Here is a 16,161-nt window from a genome sequence, read left to right on the forward strand (position 1 = left end):
CTCTCCCCTCCCCCAGCTTCTTAAGCAGACATTTCCTGCTTAGAGAAGAGCAAGTAAATAAAGACCAGAGCTCTTGTTACTAACTTTTGTATTAAATACCAGTTCTGATTCTCACTCCAGTTTCCCAAGGCCAAAATGGATCTATCTTTCACATTTAGCCTGGAGAAGGCTCCAGGGAGACCTTACTGTGGCCTTTCAGTATATAAAGGGGGCTTATAGGAAAGAAGGAGAGACACTTTTTACCAAGGTCTGTGGTGACAGAACAAGGCATAATGGTTTTAAACTGAAAGAGGGTAGGTTTAGATTGGCCATAAGGAAGAAATTTTTTATGGTGACGGTGGTGAGACACTGGAACAGGCTGCCCAGAGAACTTGTGGATGCCTCATCAAAGCTAGTGTGGCTTTGAGCAACCTGATCTAGTGAGAGATGTCCCTGTCCATGGCAGGGCGGTTGGACTAGATGATCTTTGAAGATCCCTTCCAAACCAAACTATTCTATGATTTCTTTTCCTTTCCTTTGGATGCTGCTTGGCAACATGCTACTTAACCAAACCTCACCAGCCATCCATGGTTAACACAGCGTGTTTGCAAAACTAAATAAAGATCCTCCACAGATGCACATGAAAGATTGACCTAAAGCTTATTTCAGTTCACTGCCACATTTGTATATGCAATTCATGTGCTACTGAGATCCAAGGTAGTCAGGACTGTATTCTGTAATTCACGGAAGGAATTAAAAACACATAATGTTAACCAGGAGAGCAGTAACTATATAACCAGTATAGTCCTGACTCTCGACTTCCAGCCTCATCCTCCAGGCATAAATCATAGAATAGTTTGGGTTGGAAGGGACCTTTAAAGGTCACCTAGTCCAACGCCCCCCCTGCAATGAGCAGGGACATCTTCAAAGAGATCAGGTTGCTCAGAGCCCTGTCCAACCTGACCTTGAATGTTTCCAGGGATGGGGCATCTACCACCTTTCTGGGCAATCTGTTCCAGTGTTTTACCACCCTCATTGTGAAAAATTTCTTCCTTAGATCTAGTCTAAATCCACCCTCTTTTAGTTTAAAACCATTACCCCTTGTCCTATCACAACAGGCCCTACTAAACAGGCTGTCCCCATCTTTTTTATAAGCCCTCTTTAAGTACTGAAAGGCAGCAATAAGGTCTCCCTGCAGCCTTCTCATCTCCAGGCTGAATAACCCCAACTCTCTCAGCCTGTCCTTGTAGGAGAGGTGCTCCAGCCCTGGGATCATTTTTGTGGCCCTCCTCTGGACCCACTCCAACAGGTCCATGTCTTTCCTGGGCCAAGAACTCCAGAGCTGGATGCAGCACTCCAGGTGGGGTCTCACCAGTGCAGAGTAGAGGGGCAGAGTCACCTCCCTTGACCTGCTGGCCACGCTGCTTTTGATGCAGCCCAGGATACGGTTGGCTTTCTGGGTTGCAAGTGCACATTGTTGGCTCACGTCCAGCTTTTCATCCACCAGTACCCCCAAGTCCTTCTCCTCAGGGCTGCTCTCAATCCCTTCATCCCCAAGCCTGTATTGACACTGGGGCTTGCCCCATCCCAGGTGCAGGACCTTGAACTTGGCCTTGTTGAACCTCATGAGGTTCACATGGGCCCATTTCTCAAGCTTGTCCACGTCCCTCTGGGTGGCAAATAAGACTCCTAAATAAGACTCCTAAATGAGATTCTCCTTCTCATCAAGACCCTGCATAGCAATGATGCAGTTGGTGAAACAGATTTTCAATTTTTGGCTTCTCTAGTGAGAAGTAGGTATCATTCTGAACACTAGTGTTTTCTGGAATCTGGATAAGTGCATGCATTTATCTAGTGTTTTCTAGAGGACTGTGGGAGGAAGTGGAGGAGCTAAAACACTCAATGGATTTTAGGTGCATTCACCCAAGCCTCAGAAATTTCCTGGGTTTAAGGCTATTAGTGTAGAATTTCAAACTTCTGGTGGACTCAAATTCTGATCAAATCTGTACAATCCCTGTAATCATGTGTAACAGTCATTCAGGCTCTTAGTAACAGGCTCACATAAATGCACAAGAAAAAAAACCTCAAAAGAAAGTAGGACAATAAAATAAAACTATTCTGAGAGTCAGGAGAGTAGAGAAATTAAGTAGATGCTTTCTTTCTTCCTGAAGCTCCGATCTTAGGGCTTCCTAAAGGAAATAAAAATAAAAGAACATACCTCTTTCATTTGTAGCAAAACCAGCCTGCATCCTAATCTATTGGGGTTTCCAACAGACTCCTCAGCTTTTAAAAAAGGCTTTTCAAAAGCACAAACGAACCTCTATCACGCTGATTGCAAGACAGATGTTTTAAAGTTTTAGGTCTCCCGGCCATTTCATGCTTTTTAGGTGAAATCTCTCTTGTGCACACCGGTAGTTCATTGCACAGCTGGAGTGCCTTTGGCAAAGGAAAGTGATATAATGACTCTGCTGGAGTTGTGCATTTCCTACATCTCTGTAACCACTGGAACAAAGCAGCTTTTAGCACTCTTCTGCTGCACGAGGATTTGCAAACTGCTAGGGGACGGGGAGCCCCATATAGACAGCTGAGAGTGAGGAAAGCTGATGTGAGAGGAGGCACCAAGCTCCTGCAGCTGGGAGTTCCCTTATGAAAAATGGTGGTAAGGGTCTAATTGCAGGTCTTTTACTTCCACACATGGACACTGCTGAGACCAAACTCAGGGCTGTCCTTGTTGCTGAACAAGCAACATGGGGTACGACTCCATGGGCTACCACCACCTGAGGGAGTCTTAGAGGCACCCTGCCCTGCTGCTGAGGCTGAGGGCCATGGCTATAGTGTGAGACCTACATGGCTGAGGTCGTGCTCCATAGCCTGGGGATACTAACCATATCAGCTGCCAGGTGTGGGTTCCCCTCACGCAGACCTGTTGTATGGACTGCATTAAAGGCCTCCTTTTCACCGTACTTAGAGCATGGTGCAATGAACACAAACCCCCACGTTGTCATGAAAGTGTGACAATAACACACCAACCTTTCAAACATCGGGCCTAAGTTAGTGATGGAGTAAGATATAAGTACTTCCCACCTGGTGAAAAAGTGTGTGTTAAGGTGAGGTAAGCATGTGCCAAAGACTGTAATTCTTAGAAGGGCTGAGAAAATGCAATAGCATAAGGGATGAATCTCTGGCTGGTAGATACTGTCTTCCCTAGAGCCCTGCTGATTTATGTTAGCTAGACATCTCATGCAAGGTGTGTTGCTAAGAGTACTGTGGGAAGAAGAAAATCAGATTTCAAGTGAGGACAGAGCTCCATGCTTTTAATTTAAATAATCAACTGCATATGCTTTTACTAATCCTATTTTTTCTGATTCTTAAAGTTGGCTAGATCAAAATTCCTTGTGGCCCATCAGCATAATAGCCTCAAATAAAGCTAGGGAAAAGGTCTATGGTCATAATAGAAAGTCAGAGAATAAAATGATAACAGAATCATTAAGGCCCATGCCACACAATTAGAAGCTATTTCCACTGAATATAAATTCACACTGGGACCAGAAACTTGCCAAAATGCCCGCTCTTTCCCACTGAAGTGTGTGCAAGTTCTTGCCTGTCAGATTTGCTGCCTTTGTTGTGCCGTAGGCTGCTGAGCTGAAAGTGCCTTTTTAATCACAATTTAAAAAATAGACATCCAATAGGAAAATTGGCTCCTTTTAGGTACTATCTGGCATGCACCTTTGTTTGTTTGCCTTTCCAAATCTATCAGCACGAGCTTTAAATATTGCCTGGATTAGACCAAATCTCTCTCTCTCTCTCTCTCTCTCTCTCTCATTTTTTTCTGTTTCATAAAGGAGGATAAAACAAGATTTCCCTGCAAAAGTGGTATTTTGAGTGTCCTAAAGGCAACATGATAAGGAAATCACCTTGTCTTCAAATAAGCTGACAAAACAATTCCGTTCACGGCCTGAACAAGGTTTCTAGCAAAAACAAATGTAGTAGTCGTTTGTAATTCTGCACCTGCCAGATGCTATCATGAAATATGCACTTTGTTTAATTGAGAAAGGATGTTGCATTGTTTGAAGTAGCTTGATTTTGTTGGAAGCTGGTCTGTGTTTTGGAAACGGACAAGAAGAACCTGCTTTTTATCACAAATGACCAGATCCTTATGTACCTCACCTCAGCAAAAGATGTAACATCTGTATGCCAGAAGAAATTCCCTTTAAATCTTTTCACGTATTGCTCAGGTTTTTTACCTCTTGGTGGAGCCAAGACTGAAAAGAAAATTAAAGTAAAATTCACACCTTCTATGATGATAGCCTCCAGGTATTAGTGGCTGCCATTATGATACTCAAGCGCACAACAGACTGAAAGCATCTTGAATGCATTTTCTTTAATTTCAGCAAGGATGGTTACAAAGAGCATGTTTCCAGAGGCAAAAGTCAGCCACTGCTTGGTACCTCTCTGGGGTGTAGTCTGACCAAGCTTGCTTGGTGATGTCAGGGAAGTCTTGAGTTGTGGTAAACAGTGATTCTCTTTCACCAGCTGTTCTGAGTCTTCCTTGCTGAGGTGCTGACTCAGCCTCTTGTTGCTGCCTGATATCCTAATTTCCGTAATGTGCCTCTGATCCCTCTCTTTGCCTTGGGCCTGGGCTGCACCACACAGTTTCCACAACGGAAGTCACCAGTCACAGACTACATGCATTTGTGCACACATTTGGTGTAAGATGGCTATGCTTTGCTTGTTTGCCACTGAATGTTACCTCCTTCTCCAGCTGTACAAGCCTTCAGGTAGCAGATAGCTACCAGAAAAATGCTTTCCAGCCAGGTAGCTATGTCAGCAGCTGGAAACCAAGACATTCGCTCAATGGATCTACCTAGTGCAGATACACCTCTCATGGTTTTTAGCTACTTTACACAAGTGGAGAGAGGGCTGTGGGCTCTTACAAACAGGGTTTGGGTTCTGTGGCCTGCAGGGCCAGGGCAGCACTTGGTGGGTGAGAGAGGGAGGGCTTCTTTGCCCCAGCAGGGTTGCATTATACGGGGCTGGCACGCTGTACTGCACAGTGTGGCGGTGAGGAGGGAAATCTCCCTCCATAAGCCAGTGCCTGAATACCTTTCTGGGTTTTGTTCTTGTTTTTCTCCTTGTGCCAACTGTCTGACCTGACAAGCGGGCTTCACTGATGTGGAGAACTGCTTGCTGAATAATACAACTCCATCCTTTGCTTGCTGGCTGCCTGCTTGCCTTCCTCACATCTTTTCCTATGAAAGATATATTCTTCTCTTCTTTTGTGCCCAGATCTGCACGCATACTCTTTGGTTGCCAAAACTTTCCTGCATTCAATGGTTTGATCAGTTCCCAGATGTTTATTTGCATGTATATGTACATCCCAGCACTCCTCCCCCCACTTTTGTAAAAACATATAAATATTTGAAACAGAAAACCATGAATGTAATTTCCCCACTTTTGTTATTTTTAAGAAGTACTTCAAATATTGCAGTGTGGGGGAAAAAACAAAACCCACCAGAACCCACACTAAGATGTAGCTTATTACTTGTGTATTAATAGAAAAGGACTGTGCTACTTCTAACTTCAAAAGGAGTTTAGTGTTATGTTCCTTCAGCATATGGAGGGTTTGTTGGATACTGACTTGATTAGGATTCTCTTGGGATCTATTCCACATCCTGCCCATTTGTTTCCTTAGACAGATAATGTACATGATCCCCCTCCCTCCGCCCCTGGAAATGGCTCATTGCCCTGTGTCTGAACTGCTTTACAAGGACAGTTGTAGGGAGTGTGTGGTAATGATGACAAAGTCTGCGGTGCATGCCAAGCAGTGGATGGTTCCTATAGGGGAAAATGCAGTCTGCAGACACCCTGCCTCCAAGTCTGACATCAGAAGCAGCTTTTCCCCTTATCTCCCAGCACTTACAAATATGCTGTTAGGCATATCTTTTGCGTGAAGTGCTGGGTTTGAAAGCTGAGACAGGTGCAAGGAAGGGTGAGATGCATGGGCAATTTAGGAGCTATGGTATACGTGGGTACAAAGGAAAAAACAAACCAAACCAGTTCAGCAAAATTGCTGGCTTTCTATTCTGGGGTTTTGTTGCTTTTTTGTGTCTCCTTCATTCTGAGATAGTACTAATGTATTTCTTTGTTCATAATACTGGCAACTTTCTTCTGGGCTTGCATAGAAACCAGAATCAGAAACAGGAAGAAATTATGCGACCAGTAAGGCTGGGAGCCATAATAAGTACCTAAACAAGAAAGGAGTGACTTATTTTTAACAGGGTGGGAAATTGTTCCTGAAGTTGCTCTCACATGGGAGGTAAGGTGACTCCACATTGCCTGTAGAAGGTAATTATATCTTCTAATAGATCAGCTCATATAATTGGGGTTGAAAACAAACAAACAAACATGCTTTTAGGCAGAAGGATTCTTTTTTACTTTGAAATGGAGTGTAGGAGGAATGCATTAGCAAAGTAATAACCCCTCTACAGGGGTAACTGGATGAAATATTCCTGCAGATGTTATACAGGACTTTTGGTCTCTTCTGACCTTAAAAGCAGTAGAGAAAGTAGGAAAAAAAATCCACCTTCTAGCACAGAAGAGTCTGTATTCCTTGCTGATGTGAAGGTATGGATTTATTGCAAAGGGTAAGCACAGCAGAACTGTAGCATGACCTGCACAGCACATATGCTTTCAAGCTGGTCTTGTTGCATGAGATCCCTCTCTCTTTCCCCTTAACCCCACTGGGGCTGGCCCAGCCCCTACCTGTGCCTGAATGATGCAGATCTGTAAAATTACACAATTGTCTCCCTTTTCTGTAGCAATTTTTGTTTGTTTTGCTTTCCCCAGGATTGTTGGGGAGTTTCCTTTAATGGAAGGAGGTGGGTGTCTCTGAAATTGTTTTATTTTACTTGTGTGGTGTGAGTCACATGAAGCCTTCTAACTCTGTTCTTTTCTTTGCTGTCCTTTTTACCAGTCCTCAGTTGTCTGCTTAAAGTGCTGTAGTGTAAGTAAGAGCCTGTATGGGTCTGTAAGAGACAAGAAACTAGCCTGTGAAAATTGTCATATGGGGAAAGAGGAGAGGGATGGGGTGACTTATGCAGGCTTTTCATGTGTTATGACCCTTGCTTTCAGCAAAAGAGCTGCAGTTGTTCAAGCCTCATTTTAGGCTTATTCCTTCACCATACGTTTGATCAAGGAGATGTCTACACTTTGTTGTGATTTTACCATGTGATTTTTCTCATATTAATTGCTGGTCATATGATGACACAGCATCCTCCTGATGCTTCATGTGACATACTTGATATGAAGATAATGCATGCTGGCTGAAGGACCAGGATGTGCACAGCAGAGTCATGGCCAAATGCACCCTGACTGAATTTGGATTTCAGACTGTCCATGTCTACAGTGCAGAAATACATGTCAGCATAAGTATATCTTCGCCTTTTTGATTTTTTTGACTACTGCTTGCTTGGATCTTGTGTAAGTGTGGATACCAGAGCTAATATGTTTAATCAGGCTGGATCAATGGCCTGAGGCCAATTATATGAGATTCAGGAAGGCCAAGTGCCGCGTCCTGCACTTGGGTCACAACAATGCTATACAATGCTAAAAGCTTGGTTGGGGAAGAGTGGCTGGAAAGCTGCCTGGAAAGGGCATGGGGGTGTTGGTAGACAGCCGGCTGAACATGAGCCAGCGGTGTGCCCAGGTGGCCAAGAAGGCCAACAGCATCCTGCCTTGTATCAGGAATAGTGTGGCCAGCAGGAGCAGGGAGGTGATTGTCCCCCTGTACTCAGCACTGGTGAGGCCGCACCTCAAATACCATGTCTAGTTTTGGGCCCCTCACTACAAGAAAGACATTGAGATACTGGCACGTGTCCAAAGAAGGGCAAGAAAGCCGGTGAAGGGTCTGGAGCATAAATCTGATGAGGAGCGGTTGAGGGAACTGGGGTTGTTTAGCCTGGAGAAAAGCAGGCTCAAGGGAGACCGTATCGTTCTCTACAACTACCTGAAAGGAGGTTGTAGCAAGGTGGGTGTCAGCCTCTTCTCCCAAGTAACAAGTGATAGGAGGAGAGGGAACAGATCCTCAAGCTGCGCCAGGGACAGTTTAGATTGGATATTAGGAAAAATGTTTTCACTGAAAGGGTTGTCAAGCATTGGAACAGGCTGCCCAGGGAAGTGGTTGAGTCCCCATCCCTGGAGGTATTTAAAAGACGTGTAGATGCAGTGCTTAGGGACATGGTTTAGTGGTGGACTTGGCAGTGCTAGGTTAATGGTTGGGTCTGATGATCTTAAGGGTCTTTTCAACCTAAAGTATTCTATTATTCTACGATTCTATGATCAGAGCTTAGTGTTGACAGGTCATTTGAATGGTCAAAGGAGAGAGTTCAGCACCATCTGGGGATGATTTGGCCCATATGTCTGGATAATCTTTCAATGTGCTGTCTCCTTTCCTTTGTCTATGAAAGATGGCCATGCTTCTTCTAATGCCTCCTTGGTAGGTACCTAAAGCTATGTATGATGAAAACAAATCTAAGAGCTCTGGTTTTAAATCTACACTGCAGAAGTAGAGTCATCTTCCTTCCTTCCACTCTGTCTTGCGTTGTTGAATTCAGCAAGGGTTGACATGGGTGCCAGGGCCAACATGAACAGAAAAAGTTGCAGAGTCACAACCCAAATTATTCTTGATATAGGGAGGAAAAAGACACTAAGAGGGAGGAGGCAAGAGGATGCAAAAAATACATGGTTTTAGTGTAATGTAACCACTTATTTTAGAATATAATTGAGCCATTAATTGGACCTGGGTGTTAACTGAGAGAGGGATATGCTTTGGTAATACAAAGTCATTATCTACTGCCGTTTCTCTTTTTGCTGCCACACTTTCAAGCCTAGCTCAATTATCTATTATTCCACATAGTCTATTACTAAGGTCAGCCTCTGCAACACGGTGCAAATTTCTGCCAGTTTTCTTTTGTCTTACTGTGGCTCTGTAGCAAAGACCATGAGGATGTCAGTAATTCTGTCTGTTGAGCTGTGGGTAAATGGTGTGCAAGAAAGAGAATGTAAAGCCACACTGAATGACAAGAATAAAACAAAATACTGAGTATCTTCCAGACAAGTAAGCACTATGCATATTTGTGCACTGAATGAGACAGGACCCATGGAAACAAGAGTCGGTGGTGTTGTGTAATTAAATGCTCTTCCATAATGTATGTGCTCAAGTGGGTGGGAATGTGAAGTTTTCCTGGACCTTCTGAATAAGCACATTTCTTAATTTCTCTTCTTTTCTCCCTGCCACATCCAGTAAAATGCTTTGACTGAAGTTGATCCTCAGCATGGAAAATTTCACTCCAAGCAGTTATTCTGATGGGAGGTAAAACAAGCTGAAAATGTTGCTGTAATAGGAATTATAAGGCAGCTTTGACAATAGGTGATACAGCTGGGAACTTCAATTAGGTTAATTTGGCCACATTTAAATCCATCATGAAGCTGAATAGATGTCCACAGCTCCTTGTGTCTGCCTAGATGCTTGATTAGGGCTTAGGTCAGGGAACCCCAATATTTCCTTGCCCCGAGACAAGTAGCAATGTCATTTTGACTAGAAGTGGAGAATTCTGAAGTACGCGCTGTTCAGAGGGGTGATGCAGTTTGGGCTCAGTCCTCCTGCTCCGCAGGAATTTCACCTAATTTATGCTCTAGCATTAATTAAAGCCCCAGTGCGAATAACTACCATCCCTTCTAGTATCTTCATAGATTTTAAAACTCAGCTATTTCAAAATATGAGCAAATCACAAGGTTAGAGTGGAAAATCCAAGTACCATGTCTGTACTGTGCTCTGAGATTAACTGATCCCAAACTTTCCTTCATAGTCTACAGAGCTGTCTTTTGACAGGGAGTAGCTGAGAGTGAATTCTTATAACCAGGCCTTCTGGATATGCAGTGAGCTCTCCTTCAGTGAGGACAGGCTCTGTCGGTACAGCTGACTTTCTCAACAACACTTGTGGGGTGTTTTATTATTCAGTTTATTCCAAGCAGGATCAACATGCTGAAAACTATTGTTCTAAAACAATAATGCGTTCAATCTAGACAATGTACAAAAGCCAGAATTCAAATCTTCAAAGATATAAAACCCAGAAAGCGTATTCAAATGAGTAGTCACACTGCATTTATCCTCAAGATGCCTACGGAAAACAAAGCTAGCAGATTAATAGGTAAGTTTGCCATTAGCTTTGCATTTCATTCTATTTACTTGTATATTAATTGCTTTTGTCTGATGTGAATTATTTTGAAGGAAGAAAATGATTTTTTGATGTGCAAGGTGTGATTGGTATTTAAATACGGCTGATGTGTAGGAAACACAGGAAGAAGGATGAAGTGAAGAACTTCATGTGATGGGAGATTTAGTTAGAATACAAGTTACCATAAGATGTGAGCTTTCTTTTCTCCTAGAGGAATGGGAAATGAAGATAATAAAGCTATTGTTACACCTGCTGAATGCATTTAAGATTTTTAATTAGGATGAATGGGCAGATGCTAGAAAACTCCTAACGGTGCTGTGCATTGTTCCTTGTCATTTTCCTATCAAAATAACTCTGTTAATATGAGAGAATCACTGCAGACTTATTTGCCTAACTGACTTGCTTTGCTCCTTTGGGCTTCCCAGAGCTCCTTTTTTTCCTGTCATTTTGAGACATTAAACAGTATTTAATCAATGCACAATAATGCCCAAGGCTTCATTAGTGTCGCTTGGCTCTCCTAATGGTTGCCCTTTTATAATGAAGCAGCTCAAATTATAGCACCTCTTCAAAATGTGCAAGGGATCTAGGCTGCTCCTGTGCTTCCAGGCTTCCCACAGTGCTGTCAGCCAGGGAGCGTGGTTTCATGACTGCGTGCTGGTGAGATCTTTGCATTCTCCTTGTTCGCTTTTGGGGTTGCCGACAGGCCAAATGAAACGTAGGTGGCAGAAAATCAAAATGAAAGTGTGCTAATCTAAACTGCCAAGATGCAGAGTGATTTGCTTTTCTTAGAAAAAGCAACTCTTCCCTATTTAACAAAGAAAAAAAGAGAGAAAGAAGGCTGTATCCTCTTTTTTTCAGGGAAGCTGCAACTCAGAGTATCATGTGACTTTTTGCTACCAGGTTGTTTTAGGCCAGTTATTACCAAATACAGAGAGGGATGTAGCTCTTGTTCTCCCTTTAAATTCATCCTACTCAAATGGAGTATAGCACAAATATCAGGTAATGTGCACAAAGCGAAGGGTTTTGCATAGTGTCCTGCAGGGACCCTTCCCTTCTCAAGCTACCTTGTGGTAAAGTACGAGAAGGGGCAAGGCAAGACCTTTTCCCCCTGCTTAGCATGTTGAAGGAAATCTGTGGTAGTGCAAGAGGAATGAAGCTGAGTTGAGCACCAATTTGCTTGCCTGCAGGTCTTTCTGGTACCTGGGTGGAAGACTGTCCAAAGAACTGGGAAGGTTGAAGGACAAAAGACTGGAAGGCCTTGGGAAGAGGGTGGTTGGTAGAAGATTCAGACTGAAAAATGCCCTGCTGTTATGGAAAATGGATTTTGATACACTCCACTTTCGATAAAACAGTATTTGGAAGTTTTAGATATGTGTGAATGTTCCTGGTCAGGCATCCTATACGAATCTGAATTTTCTATTTTTGAAGTACATTCATGGTTGTAGCAGAAGGTACCGTGCCATTACAAGTTAACTTAACACAGGATATGAGCACCATTCCAAGGAAGAGAATGAATCTTGCATACTTTCATGAGTATTTTAAAGGTTTTTGCTGAATTGTCCTTACAGGGTTTTATAGGGATCCAGCTGCATGAAAAGGAATATGCTCAGCAATACTGTGCTGGGGAAGAGAGGAAGCATTGCTGTGGATTTGACACTTGCTGTATGTCAAGTGTGACCTGATTTCCTTAGAAAGCTTCCTGATCCCTCTTCTGCCATATCGTGCCTGGCAGAAATGTCCCTCTGCTCAACAGGCTGCCCAGGGAAGTACTTGAGTCACCATCCCTGGAGGTATTTAAAAGATGTGTAGATGTGCCACTTAGGGATATGGTTTAGTGGTGGACTTGGTAGTGTTAGGTTAATGGTTGGAGTTGATGATCTTAAAGGTCTTTTCCAACCTAAACGATTCTATGATTCTATGATTTGATGATTCTACGATTTGATGATTCTACCACCAATGAGCAGTTGTCATTGATGGTTTTTATTTCTTTAAGAAGATTTTGTTTTGTGTTATTTTGACAGTTCATCATCATCTTGGTAGATTATATAGGAATTTGGATATTAGTTTTCCTTGTTTCTGAGGACAGAAATATTATTGCAAGAGTTTTGTTCTCAGGTTGGCTTACTAGTTTTGCATGTGCAGTGACAACTGTTGAAACATATTTTTGGTTAACAACCAAAAGAACCACTTGTGTTAACAACAATAATGAGAACTAAGCTTCTATGCAAGTAGCACAAGCAACAGGCTCTGGTGTACCATGGTTTCTTGTGAAGTTGTTTATTGTTTACGTGTGTACCTAGGACACATTTGACTTACTTTCTCTGACAGTTAAGTGAAAGGAGCTGCAGATATGATGTGCAAGTAGCTTGGCCTGCTCTGGATGGACTTAATGGATGGACTTACTAGATGGTCATGAGAGAGTGTGGAAGGGAGCAGTGTCAGGCCTAGGGGACTTCAGCTCCGCACTGGGAAAAAGTAATCTCTGCTCTTATGAAGACTTTCATAGCCATTGCAGAGCACTGTCAGAAATGTACACTGTTGCACCCAATGCACCCATGTGGTCTGTTTACCAGTCAGTCAAGTCTCTGGAGCAGCTTATTTTCATGCTTCTTAGATGTATGAGATAATAACTGATACCTGCAGAACATAAGAAAATTTGCTTGGTATTCCTTGACACAAACAACAGCTTAGCTTTTGATTGCTTGGAGGAAAATGAGGAGGGAGAAAGGAGGGAGCAAGGAGAGAATGTGAATAATTAAAGCCATTTGACTGATACCTTCCTGTAGTTCCAAACTGCTAAGTCTGATATAGCTGTTTAATTTCAAAGGCAACTGAACTAAGTTTCCTATTTGCAGAGCAGAGCTTGGAACTGACAAGACAACAGCATGCAAAAGCAAAATGACTGATTTTCTCCCAGGTCAGCAATTAGCACTCTCAGAGTTAAACATTTTCTGTAGATTATGCTTCTAAATCATTTACTGCCTCAATTCACTAGTAATCTTGAAACAGAAGAAATGGAAACCCTTTCATTGCACTAAACATTTCAGACTCAGGACCCTTGGGGGAAAAGAAGGGTTTCTTTCTGCAGGAAGCCAGAACCTGCATAAGAGAGCTGTGCTTAGGTGGTGACAAAGCGCATACTACTTTGGAATGATTTTGCATCCACACTCACAGTCTTGGGTCAGAATTTACTTCCTCTCCAGTAATGGGACTACAGGTGGCAAAGGAGGGAACAATACTTTAAGAGATCTTCTGTCCCTTCCCTGTAGTCCAGACTCTGGGGTTTAGCTCCTGGTCTGTACTATTCGTTTCTGCTCTTCAGTGGTCCCATTACTTGGAACAGAGAAATTATATGATGGATATGAATGGACACATGTGACTGAGTGAAAGTAAAAAGAAAAAAAAAGAAAAGCCCTGGGAACAGATGTCAGTCTTCTTCCCTCCGCACCTCTCCCAGGCTGTAACATGTAATTCAAAATGGGGAAGCATCTGTCCAAAAGAACTGCTCTGAGGTAGTCCATCAGCTGGCTGGTTCCAGAGACTGCAAATGTCCCTGTTCCCGCAGCTCCCCCTTGGACAGCAGAGAAGTAACTTAAACAGCCAGAAGATTCTTGAAAATTCTTTCGCTGTACTGGTAAGCCAAAAAAATTTGTCTGGTGTCACTCAATGGACAATCCTCTTTACCTTTTCAGTTGGCTTGCAGAATTGATTATATCCTCCTGACTTTAGCTCTTGGGTTTGCTTGTACTCCCTGAAGGACTTGTGAGACTCAGCAAGCTGCCATGGTTTGGCACTGCTATGACTAGTGCAAAGAATAGGCCAGCTATCTTCTCCAAGTTTAAGAATCCTCTTCTAGATCGTCTTAAACTTGGACAATCCACAAAAGGGTGCTTTTCTTCTGATAATAAATTTTGTGAGGATATAGGGGATGGTCTTAACTTCCGTCTTTTATTAGTGATCAATGAAAAGAAGAGGCAGCCTATTAGACTCAAGGTAGCTCCAGCCTGAGAACATGGCTGATTGCACAGGATCAGGGCCATGGCATTTCCTAATGGAGAGTTTTAACTTTCCTTGAACAAGAATATCAGTTCCCAAATGGCTGACTAGCTCAGAAATCAGCACCTTTTTCTTTTGCCCAGCCCTTTGGTTTGCCTCACTGAACAAACCTTCCTTCAGGCTTTGACACTAAAGGAAATACTTCGCTGCAACTAATGTTCTGCTTACTTACCCAGGTATCACAGGGACTTCAGGCTAAACTCACGTGCACAGAAATCAGACATTTAACCTGTCACTCATTATATGTGCCTCTTGCATGGAAGCAATAGCTTTAGCATAAAGTGGCTGGGTCACAAATATGGAGGAGGGGACTCTGTTCTGAAATCACAGTGTAACAGAAATATGCTAACTGCAAAATACACTTATCTTCTTGTGTGTCAAAAGGGGAGGATAATTTAGCAAATCAGTGTTGCCCCTCAGTTCTGTGTCTTCTCCCTTCACCCTGAGAATGCTGCATCAAGCTGTGATGCAACCTGTGTTATTAAAATTGAATCCCTAGCTATATGAGTCGACAGCTATATCCTGATTCAATGTATGTCATCCAGAAAATGTCACATTGCATTTTCTTCCCTGAAATAGTTGGAGTTATAAAGAAGTTTTGATGTGTTTTCACATGAAAGAAGCCATTCCTAATGACTGATGAAAGATTTAGCCAGTAGGCTGCAAAACTCTTACAAGCCATTTTGAAGGGCTCGTCAGAAAAAGACTACAAGGAAAATGACACACATGGGTCTTCCTTGGCTCATGGTGTTGGAGTCTTAGCAACGGGTATATGCCCCTCTGTATTATTTAGGTAAGCTCTCACCACAAGTCTTTCCTCATGAGTCTCTTCCTTTATGTGGAGGGGAATGTTGTATATTAATTGGAACAAAAATGCTTCTTATCTCACTATGGTACGAAGACCCGGCATATAGTATGTGGCGCATTGCATTTGCAAAACATTATATGTAACCAAAAGGCTTTTAACAGAAGTATGTTTCAGACATTTTTAAAGACTGTTCTCCTAGTATATTCAATATTCAGTACCACCAGAAGATGATGCACTGTGAAGATCCTGTGGGCTCAGTGCACTACACTCAACAGGCTTTCTTTGTCCCACCACTACATTTCTTTCTCCTACAAGTTTCCTCCAAGAGTTGGGATTTCCCTCACAGGCTTCCCATTCACTCCTCTGATTGGTCTACAGCCAGCTACATCAATGGTAGAGGCCAATGGCTCTGTGTACTGGTTTCGACTGGGATAGAGTTAATTTTCTTCATAGCAGCTTCTATGGTGCTGTGTGTTGGATTTATAACCGAAACAGTGTTGATAACACAGGGATGTTTTAGATATTGTTGAGCAGTACTTGCACAGCATCAAGGTCTTTTCTGTTTCTCACATGGCCCCACCAGTGAGTAGGCTGGGGGTGCATGAGAAGTTGGGAGGGCACACAGCTGGGAGAATTGACCCCAACTGACCAAAGGGATATCCCATACCATATGACATCATGCGCAGCATGTAAAGCTGGGGGAAGACCAACGGAAAGGTCTAAACACATTTATCAAGAACTAAAGCCTAGGTGGTGGGTTTCTAAGCCAAAAGGGCAAGCAAGAGTTATTTGGTAGAGCACATAATTGCTATTGTTCCACCAAATCAAAGTGTATTTTGAATCCTTACTAAGGCTCTTAGAAGCAAACCTCATATTTAAAGTTTTTGGAGGCAATTTAGTAAAGGAACTTAGTTGCCCTCAACAATATATTAGATGTAACTACTTGATTTCTTTCTTTTACTACTTTCCCACATGCAGCTTCTTTTTCAATAAATGAGTGACAGCATGCAGACATGACTCTGAATGTCCTACCTATGAAGATGTCAACTATAGGGTTTTTTTTGTTTGTCCACAGTTTTCAAA

This window comes from Pelecanus crispus, chromosome 1, assembly GCF_030463565.1.
Source record: "Pelecanus crispus isolate bPelCri1 chromosome 1, bPelCri1.pri, whole genome shotgun sequence".
Lineage (NCBI taxonomy): Eukaryota > Metazoa > Chordata > Aves > Pelecaniformes > Pelecanidae > Pelecanus > Pelecanus crispus.